Consider the following 11348-nt stretch of genomic DNA (forward strand, 5'->3'; position numbering starts at 1 on the left):
GCTAGCAAGGACCAGATTTTAGAATCAGATTAGCAAATGAGAAATAAGTAATGGCAAAAAGATAACATGGTAGGTTGTGTACTGGCTATGTCCCATGAGCGGTATGCATTACCTTTGCTTACTTATAACTGAACATAGTCTGTCAGATGGTCTCTCTTTATGAGGGCAGGAAAAGCAGCCCTGCTCTTCTTCCAGAGTCCTCGTATCCTCATGACCTATGCCCTACAGTGATGTGAATAAAGAGAAAATCCTGACTTTCATGACTCCCACTGCTTAATGGAAAGGGCATCAATCAACATGCCATACTCAGTAAACAACACTACTCCTGGAGAGTGTGACAGACAGGAATGTGTGATACCTGGGAGAAAACAGAATAAGCTGAATTGACCACTGAGAAAAGAAAATAGGGATTAAATCAATGAGGATGGAAAGAGTGCATCCTGGGTAACAGAAACAGGGCATGTAATGTCTTTGAGGGTAGAGAGAGCCTGACATTCCAGTGTGGGAAAGAGTCAGCCATGACTTCGGGGGTGAAACTGAGGGTAAGACTTAAATAGAGCAATGTTTCAAGTGTTAGCTGTGACATTTTTTTATGACATTACTAAAAAAGCTTTATGGTATCTGAAGTCTGAGCTTAGTAGAATTGTTTTTCAAAGTAAAAGAGAAGGCGTCATTATAGAGGAAGGAAGAAAGGTACAGGCAAAGGAAGGGATGCCCTAATGGCCCCATGAAGAAAAGCATCAACCAGTGACTAGTGGCAAACAGGTTTAATGTGATGGAGAATGTGCAACTGAGAACTTGCCACAAGAGCCTCAGGATTTCTGTGTAGAGTGGTCAAGATGATAAAGGGTTTTTAGGCTGTTTTGTATATACACTTGCTGCAAGAGTTTTATAGTCAGTGTGATCCGTGATAATGCTGAGATTCTACATGAAGCCCTATAACGGGTTCATACTGTATTTTGAACAAAAGGCAGGGTTCAAACAGAGGACCTTCAAGGTTCATTTATGCCATTTATACCAATGGAATTTTGGGCAGCCTTTTTTTTATTCAATAAGCTCTTCAAAGCCTACAAGGTAACAAGCACTATCAGAATCGAGAATTTGACCTACTTTTGTGTGTACTTGATGCTTTTATCCCTTTTCTCTTGTCTTTGACATTTTATTTTCGTTAACTACCAATCCAGTCGCAGAAATCACAAACTCACTTTATTATTTACTATCATTCATGTTTTAGGAAGTTACTCATTGTCTAAGTCCAGCCAGTCAACCAAAGCTTAGAATACAGCTGTTGTTCTAATGCGTGAGAGAGTGAAATAAGATTTGTGGTTATATTCTCTTGTCTGGATTGTATGCCATAATGTTGAGGCAGTTTCAAGCAAAAAGATGAGCAATAGTCTTTTTTTTTTCTGAGCCTGGGTACAGAGTTTAACTCACTGATTCATTTTAAGAAAATTATAAAGAGCAATGACTAGTTTTCTAGAGATTTTAAGTTTTCACTGTAGTTTTCTCTTGATTGTCTTATTAGACACGATATCTCGAATACCTCACCAGTAGTGTCTGTCGGGGCATCAGGTGGCTGATTTCTTTCTGTAACCATTCTCTGGGATAAAACTAGTGCATGCCTTTATTTGTACAATTTAAACCATGGGCTTGACATATTTTAATCATTTAGGCTATGCAAATCATTATAACACAGCTTAACACATTTCATCACAGCCATAGAGTCATGGAGTTGGAAGTCACAGAAGAAATTTCAGGGCAGGGCAGCTAGAACAATCAAAAAAGACACCATCCGGGTATTGGAGAGGTGGCTCAGCAGTTAAGAGCACTGGCTGCTTTTGCAGGGGACCTGCGTATGACATGGGCCCCCTTAGACCCTTTTGCCTTCAGCAATGTGAAGACACAATTCAAGGTGCCAAATTGAAAGCAGAAACCTGACTCTTACCAGACAGAACTTGCTTGCAGTCTAGTTGGAGAACTGTGAGGGAGTGAATTTCTATTTTTTTTTTTTTTACATAAATTACCGAGACTGCAGTATTTTGTTAAGGTAGCACAAATGGACAGACATCACTTCCGTGTTAAAGAAAGGAAGCAGTGGATGGTGCTACTACAATTGGAATATTGTATAAAGGAGAGGTTCTACCTTAAATTTGAGGCAAGATAACCAGAGAGAGATGTTCAGCTGGCATTTGAGTATTTGAGACTTGGAAAGAAGTCTGAGCAAATAATAGATTTGGAGAATCAGAGGCTGCAAAGATGTTCTAAGACTGATGATAGTGGAAGAATTTGTCCAGGAGTCTAGTTACTCAGTAACAAAGAATGTCAGCAGGGCTCAGAAACTTTAATAATGTTAACATACAAGAGCTGAGAAAATTCAGGAAGACAAGATCATCTCTCAGCCTTCAGTCATCTCCATCTGATGCCCTGAGGCTTCTCCACATGCCTCTTCTACGGTGGTGCCCAGGAATAAGCAGATATTTGGGGCTCGAAGCAGAAGGGAATCTTCACCAGTGTTAAGCGAACACTTGTTCTGCCAATGCACATCTAGCTACATCAGGGCCTGACTGCTGTGTTTCACTGCTGACTCCATTTGAATTTATAGTCAAATGAAATCCCCTGAGTTACGTTCTTACCCTCTATTATAGGACCATTTTTCTGTTGCTCATGTGAGTGCTACTGATTTCGTTCCTTAAATGCAAGTCTTCTTCGTTTATCTTTCAGCCTTTGTTTCCAGTTACCTAGCTCGTCAGGAAAAACATACATTGTAATTTATTTCTCTGATGTAAGGATAAGTGATTAATAAAAATTATCACTCAAATGTTTTCACTGAAACTATTATTTCAAAGATCAAGTGTCAATTATCTGGGTGGTAAAAATGTTATTCTTTTATTAAGGAGGTTCTAAATGTCTCCTGTTTATAAGGAACTGTACTGAGGGCTGGGTATCCAGAAATGTGAGCAGAGAAGATCTTCTCAACTAGAGAGCATTCTCGAATGGACAGTAAACACATAAACATACTCAATTATAGTCATTGTAAATGTCATGGAGGCAAAGAACAGGCTCCCATGAAAAATAATAACCAGGAATTTACTGGAAGTGGGTGAGTCACGGCAAGCCAACTTCTAAATGAAGAAGTGATATTACATAAGATCTAGAAAGTTTGAGTGGAACTTTGCTAAGTTAGGATGGGATGGATGAGAGAATGTCTGAAAATGATTTGAGGCAAATGAGAGATTCTGTCAGGAAAGCACCTATATGTTTGAAGATCCTAAATAAGGCCAAACTTACTGAGCAACGGGGAGGTTAATGTGGATATAATAGGTAAGAGAAGTTCATCAGGTCATCTTAGCCTGGTATATCATGTTAAGGACTTAATTTCTAGTCTCACAAATGCAGTAGGAAAGTCATTGAAGAGTTTTCAGCAAGAAAGTACATTTTTGTTGTTGTTGTTCAGAAAGATGACCCTGAGAAATCAGGTAGAAGATCAGTGTCACAGCTCAGGTAAGAAGTAATGGTGCTTTTCAGTGGAACTGTATCCATAGAGTTGGACAAATTCATGACAGGCTTCCACTGGGGGTGTTAGAGAAGGCACAAATAAATACAGCCAGGTGTTTGGTCTAGCACATAGCACTAAGATAAGAGAAACATGGTTGCTAGCAGATTATTATTTTTTAAGGTTTAATTTTTTGGTCTACTTAAAATTTTTTGAGGGTTTCTGGTAATGCTACATGCTGAACATACAAAGGGTACAAAATAAAAATTTTTTAATACTATTTCAAAGGATGGTGCCAGTCTAGCATTGTCTGCAAAGCACCTTCACATACTATTATTGTAGATCATTTTGTCTCTTAATTAAAGTAAGACACCATATGTCCATAGTTTTGGCTTATACTGAAATGGGGCAGGGGGAAGGGAGTCCCCTAGAAAGTTCTTAGTCTCATTCATAAAAAAATTGAAGAATGGACCCAAATGGCAGAAAACAGACAGACTTAGAGAGACATACATGACTGTGGCTAGTCAGAAGTTCTGCAAAGATTGTTTAAAGGTATGTTATGATTTCCAATTTGGAGATATTTGTTTTGAAATCCTATAAGTTACACTCACAGTCTTGAACCTAGTAAGTTGCACTTTAGGACAGAGATAAACATTTTGTGTGTCTTGATATGGAAATGAAATTTCAAGTCAGTGGATAAGATAATATAGGAGAGAATAGTCAAGTGATTCTTAAAACCAAAGTCTGATACAGTTCCTACATTCAGAAATTATGCAGAGATCTCAGGTGGACAAAACAGTTGAGAAGGAAGAAGAGATGGAAGCACCTAGTTTCACTGAGCATTAGAGCAAAGGGCTTCTAGAAGGATATGGTGAAAGGCTACTGAGATTCATCAAGTAAGTATCATATACTGCACTGTGTGCTTCTACTGAGGTCCGAGAACCTCCTAAACACTGCCTCATGTCCTCACATAGTAGAGTCATGGCATACTCTTGCTGAATCTGTGAATGACTAAGAAAAGAGTATTAATTGCTTGTTACAAGTTGAAAAATGTTTAAAGTGAATGAGGTCATAATTACTCAGTGAAGGAGTTCTCAACATTCCCATTTGTGAAATTATCCTTCTGGAGAAGTAGTTTCCTGTCAAATCAAATGCCTGGTATTACAGTATGGCTAGAAGATGCTTCATGTTCCGTACTATCACCCCAGTTTCCTGCACATGAAGGATATAGGAAGTACTATGATTAAGTATTAGCTTGTATAAGATACATACAATGAAATGTATTAGGAGAGTGCTACGCATGTATGTGCATCTATATTTTCCCAAACTTGAAATACGTTAAAAGACAAAGGTAAATTAACGTTAAGCTCATAAAGATCATGATTGCATTTCTTAGACTAGAAGAGGACATAGTTCTATGTTATGTTAAGGTGATTGATGGGAGAGAAGGGGCTGAGAGTACGAACCAATAGCTGTAGAGAATTGACAATGAGTGCAGTTGTATTCCAACATCAATCATGATGAGAACTGATTATTGCAGGGGCATACATTTACAGAGGACAGGCTCAGTGTCCCGCAGTATAAAGGAGCTTCAGTTGCGATCAAGATTTCTAGGCACATTTAGTGAAGCTGCAGTCACATCTTCAAAGAACAAGTACAACAGCTAAAGTGAGGGGCCAGTCATTCTTCACCCTCCTTGCCTCCCATTGTTCATTTGCTTTCAACAGTGGTTAAGGGAAGAAGGAGGAAAAGCACCTCTTTCCACGGCTGCCAGCTACAAGGCCTGTAAATCCACACGATACAGGTTGTGTGGAATAAACGCAGGACAAAAAGATTCAGGGAACTTTGTCTCAATTTGATGTAGTGTCTCAAAATTCACGTCTAGAAACTGTTTTTTGTATAATTTCTCTTTCCTTGATTCTTCCCTGGCTACTTTGGAACTGAATTAGCTCATGAAGAACATTTTTTCTCCACCAGACACATATTCAAAATGAGGGCAGGTGTTTATTGTTGCCCAGAATTTACATGCCTAATAAGTCCTAGTCATATAAAGTCCCTTTGTGACTCCTGGAACCTACATTCTTACAGTGTGGAGCCTGAAGCTCACTACATAGAATATTTCCGGATATTTCCAATTTGTGCCCTTAGGATCCTAGTGAGGCTTTAAACAAGCAGAAATGCTTGAAATAAACTCAGCATGTGCTAGCCTCTGTAGGCTTCCAGTGGCTTTATGGTTATAGGCCATGTTTCCTCTGCTACGCCTCAAATACCATGAACACTGGGACAGTGTGATGAACCAAACACAGCCCAGACACTCCAGGATATAATGAAAAGCTAAGAAAAGAGCACAAAATGACGAGCTGAGAATATGCCAGGCAGCATTTTCCAGCACTTGTGAGTCCTATGAGTGGCTGCTTATAGGAAGGGGTTCACTGATGAAATGTTTGGGACACAATCTACACAATACTTCTTTTAGGTCTCAGGCAATCTTATAGAATTTTTTAATGTCTTGGAAATATGCTAAAATTGATTGTGATTCGCACAACAGATTGCACAACTCCATGAATTAAGAATCACTGGACTGTATATCCCAAATGAGCAAAGTCTATGAAAATTGAATAATATCTCAATGAAACCATTTTCAAAAAAAATCTTCTATTTAAGAAATTGTGCTTACACTAGGTGTGATAGCACAAATTCCAGTCCCCAGGAGTCAGAGGCAGGCAGATCTCTGTGAGACCCAGGCAAACTTCATCTATATAATGAGTTCCAGACAAGCTGGGACTGGGTAGTCTCTGTCAAAAAAAAAAAAAAAAAAAATTGTGCTTATCCCATTCTTTCCAAATTTCTTTGACTGTGGGACTTTGAAGTTGTTTTTTAAAAATAGGTTTGTATGAACCCACACTGAAAGAAATTAGGAGATACAAATTAGACCTGTAGGTCTTATTATAGAGTACATTATATTGGGTAGGAGTGATACGGGAAGGTGTTGATAGGGGAGGGGATCTTAATGTCATCAATGCATCAAAAATTCAATAAAAACATAAAATAAAATAGATATTTTGTGTGTTCTATTGAGCATAGATTTAGCAATGTATAAATACATAGTAGATAGACATGGGTTCAAACAAAGGCTGTGCCTTTGAGAATCACAGTTGAGTGAGCTTGGGCAAGTCATTCTGCTCTCTGAAGCTCATGGTAACAGTGAAACATGCCTCAACAATTACTGAAAAGAGTAAATGAGATAAAAATGTAATATTAATCACAATCTTGGCATTAAGAGCCTATAAACATCAGTTGACTGAATTACTGCATTGAAAGAATCAAAATGAAAACATATAAACAATGGCTTATTCTCTTAAAGATAAAAAACTTCCAGGGCACACTTTGTGAGGCATCAGATAGCACACACACTCAGACTGTGTGCCACTATTTACTGCCTACTGCTGGGTGGCAGATGCCCCAGATATAAATGCTTAAGTAACTCAGCACATGGCCTTGACTGCTTCCATGATGTGAAGCTAGTTGAAAAGTCATATCTCCGTATTGGACTTTCTAGAGGAATAGCCCTGCCACTGGAGTGCTAGGGAACCTTCTCAAATAGCTTAACTGGGGGATGTAAATCATATTCTGAGGATGCAGAATATAAACGCTGTGACAATGAATTACATTATTTTTTATTGATTTTTTGTGTGTATTTTATACAGAACATCCCAAACAATCCTAATCATCTTTACACCCCCTCCCCAAATGACACTCTCCCACAGCCCACCCCCATCCACTGGAGCCCATATACTCTGTCATCTTTGTTACTGCCCATTGTGTTGTCGGCACCCCCAGCCGTTTCCCAGTGCAAGTCTATCTGCTGAGTCTAGTCCCTTGTTTTAGGAAGATTGGCTCTTCTTCATCTAGCAGCAATCAGTTGCCAACATTCCTTTAGATAAGATTGGGGTCTGCTGTTCATTTTCCCAGTTCTATGCTGGGTTACTGTCTGCCTGAGCTTGCACAGGACTTGTGTACACTGTCACCTTTGCCATAGACTCATATGAGCAGGTTCCTAGGAGCTTGTAGAACTCTTGTTTCCATCTGGTCATGCACATCCACTCTGGCTCTTACAGTATCTCTTCTTCCTCTTCCACAATGGTCCCTGAGCCTTAGGTGGATGAAGTTTAATAAAGGAGTCCTGCCCAAGGGCCATTATTTAGCAGACTCTTGGTCTCTATACTTTGGCCATTTGTGAACTTTTGGGTTCCTGGCCCTCCACTGCATAGGAGCTTCATTATTGAGAACTGATTCCTTAGTGTCCTCTTCTATGTGTCCCTCTTCTATGTTTCATGAGCCTTAGGTGTAGAGGTTGCATTGCAGATGTTTCCCTTAGGCCTGGACAATTCAGTCAATGTATGTGTGTGAACAGTTGTGGTACTTGCTATTAGTCTCTGACTGCTGCAAAATGAGCTTCTTTGATGAGTAGTGACTGGGATTTTCATCTGTAAATATAAGGATATATATTTTGCATATAGTAAGAACTCACATTAGTCTAGTGATGTGATAGTTTGGGGGTTTTCTCTAAGATCTATGGCCACTCCGGCCATGTGTATTAGGTTATGTTACAGTACCACACTTGAGTTTCCTCCCTTTGAGTGGGCTTTTAGACAAATTAGGTAGCTGTTGATTGCCCCCAAGACAAAAGTGCCACTACTGCACCAATGGAGTATGCTGTGCTGGCCGTTGATGTGGTTATTTGGTCTTGAAGCTGGTGCTGGATCATCTGTTGATATTGTCCCTTAGCACTTCAATAGTGTTCTCCAAAGTTTTGAGAGCTCGCCTTCAGGGGAAGTGGCTTCCAGGTCGGTTGCACCTCTATTTCTCCAAATCCTGTGTCTGACATATGTTTTGTCTTCAGCAGTAGGGTCTTACCTTCAAGTTCTAGAAGAGCATCAAGGGCTGTGCCAATAGCCTGAGTAATCTGGGAAGACTCTTGGACCACCCTGGCCAACAACTCAAAGGAAGGTCTGTCTGGCACTGTTTCTTTTTATGTAGCCTTTAGCTATACACATGGGCTCTTAAAGAAATATACTGATCACTTTAATCTTTGGTTATACTTTCCTTTTGGGTGTTTAAGACCATACAGTTAGCCCAAATAAATCAATTTATTTTTCCCCTTAAGGTCATTGGAGGATCTGTTCCTCAGGGGTCAACAACATTATTTTATATTGTATATACAATTGGAAAAAAAATAAGGAAGCCCTTGTAATCTGACAAGTTCAATGAAAGGAAGAATGAGCACTAACTTCCTTTCTTCCACTTTAGAACATTACTTAGTTAATTTAACTTATCTATGATTGGGTCATCTGGAACTTTAGTGCTCAAGTGATTCTCCTGTATCAGCCTGCTGAGTAGCTGTGACCACGGGCACATGCCACCACACGTGGTTCTTTCTCTTTTAAAAAAAGCCAATGCATTATTTTTTAATAAGCAAAGAAAGATTTTCCACTCAATTCAAAACAGAATCCCCTCAAGAGAGGGAAGTCTAAGTCAATCCTGTATTTGAAAATTAGCATGCATTTACCAGACTTCTGACCAGATCGGAAATCCCTAACTGATCTTTCAACTGTACAATACCATTTTGTCTTTGAGAAAAAATAAATAAACCACCGTTCTGGGAAGGGTTATCTTGTCCAGCTCAAAACTGGAACACTTAGTCACTACCCTACTTTATTAAAATCTTGCAAAACAGTGGGCAAAATAAAACTCTGGTTGGTCCACTTAATTTGACTAGAAATTGTCAGTTAGCTTGCTAGGAACAATGTGAATCAAAAGGAAGAATGGCTACATAATGGGTGAGAAACTTAGTAACAAGTTACACCTTCAAGCATTTCCAATAAGGAGATATTCTCTCTAAACAGTGCTGGAGTCTGGAGAAAATGACTCAGATTCACAAAGTTTCTCTCAACTACTTTCTTTTAAGCCCACGGTGTGAAATGTGAGATTCTGTATCCTTCCAATCAGCAAAGAACCATGTCAAATGCAAGAAGTGAACTTGAACCTACACAAAATTCTGAAAAAGTGTTTCAACCACGAGTGAAGTTTGGAGCTGGTTTCTGATGAGTATCTCTCCAGTCCATACTGAAGTCTAAGCACAGGAAATAAGCACTAACGTTCTTGACCTGAAAGTTCACTGTGAAATGCTATTGTTACTATTGTCTTCAGTTGAAAAAGACACCTTGAGTCTGAGGAAAGGGAAAGAAGTGGAGGAGCCCAATGTTTATTTAATTTCTTTTCATTCCCTGAAGGCATGTGAGAGATCATTTGCATACATGTCTTCATATGTTCCCACTACAATTGCGCAAGGCAGGCACTGTCATCGGCTTTTTGTTTAGAGACACACAGGATAAACAACATTGATTCCATAGTGAAAAAAAAAAAAATAAAACCAACCTCTTTCTTTCTTGCTTAATCTATTTCCAACATATATTTATTTTACAAATCAGAGATTTGGGCATTATTCAGCAGAAGAGCGTCCTTGTGAATTGTTTCGAGTGACTTTGGCATGGTGTGTCTGCTTTATTCTTGTTCCCACACTTTAATAAAACACTCACCAAAAGCAACTTGGGGAGGAAAGGGTTCAGCTCGTCTTGTACTTCCAGGTCACAGTCGATCACTGAACAAAATCACGGCAGGCCCTCAAGGAAGGATCCCGAAGGCAGGATCACTTGATACTCTATGCAGCATTACTTCTAGCTGAGAAGAATTCTAGATTTTCCATGTAAGTTCTGTTTAAAGCATTTTTCTGAAATATCTGTACTACTCCAGAAGCTGCTTTACCTGCCTCAGCTCATTTGTTTTCATAGTCTCGGTAACTATTTCTTAAAATAGCAACGGTGTCTTCACCCAAATTTCTCTCCGTGGGTAGTGGAGCTCCTATCTAAGCCAGGACAGAACATTCAGGAAGGATCACGTTTAGGTGTGTGAAGGCACAACTGGCCTCTGGTAATCTGTTACAGAGCTGACAAGAGTACAGAAAGTGGATTTCCTGTGAAGGCAGAACCAGAAAGAGTGGGGTCTTCCTCCATACTTGTTCCAAAGGGACCAATAATAAAGAACTCCATGTGCACGAAGCGGTTTTGCAGTCCAAAGCATAGTGTAGACTTGGGGTCAACACGTACATCCTGAGCAAAGAACAGTGGCAGGATTGGGGTCATTCAACTCATGAACATCGATTTTAACAAGGCTTATAAGTTCTTTCTCCATTTTATCCAGCGTTTCCTTCACTGTTTGTGCTGAGACGCATTGTCTGATTATCCCGCCCTCCCCTGCAGCACACCTCTGTACAGCATTTGCCTCTGATTCTTCCAGAAGGTCACATGAAGAACTCCCAAGTGAAAATGAGCCATTAGCAAATGTTTGTGCATTATTATGAACACAGTACATGATGTGAGGAATTTTGATTCTTAAATCTGGTGGTTTATTTTGATAAAATTATTATAACTTTTAAAAGTCTTTCATTTTGTTCCAAACTTTAGCAACTTTTAATTAACATAATTGTTTTTTGCTTTTCAATTACATGTATGCATCTCATCGGTAACATCATCATTTCTTTTGCAGTTAGACAGGGCCAAGCCTCAAAAAGACAGTGTGCAGCTGATTCCAGCCTGCTTTTGCAGATGAAGTTATACCTCATGAGTGGGGATGACTAACTCATTCACCCTAAGGGAGAGCAAAGAATCTTGAGAAAAATGAAACACATAGATCATAGCAGAACACACTGTAGTTCTCATTTTAACTCTTTCCCAAGACCTCTTTAAAGTCTTTTCCAAGAGCTCTAAAGGTTCCCAGAAAAAAATAAAAAAAAAAA

Source organism: Nannospalax galili, unplaced genomic scaffold (assembly GCF_000622305.1).
Source record: "Nannospalax galili isolate Female #2095 unplaced genomic scaffold, S.galili_v1.0 scaffold380, whole genome shotgun sequence".
NCBI lineage: Eukaryota > Metazoa > Chordata > Mammalia > Rodentia > Spalacidae > Nannospalax > Nannospalax galili.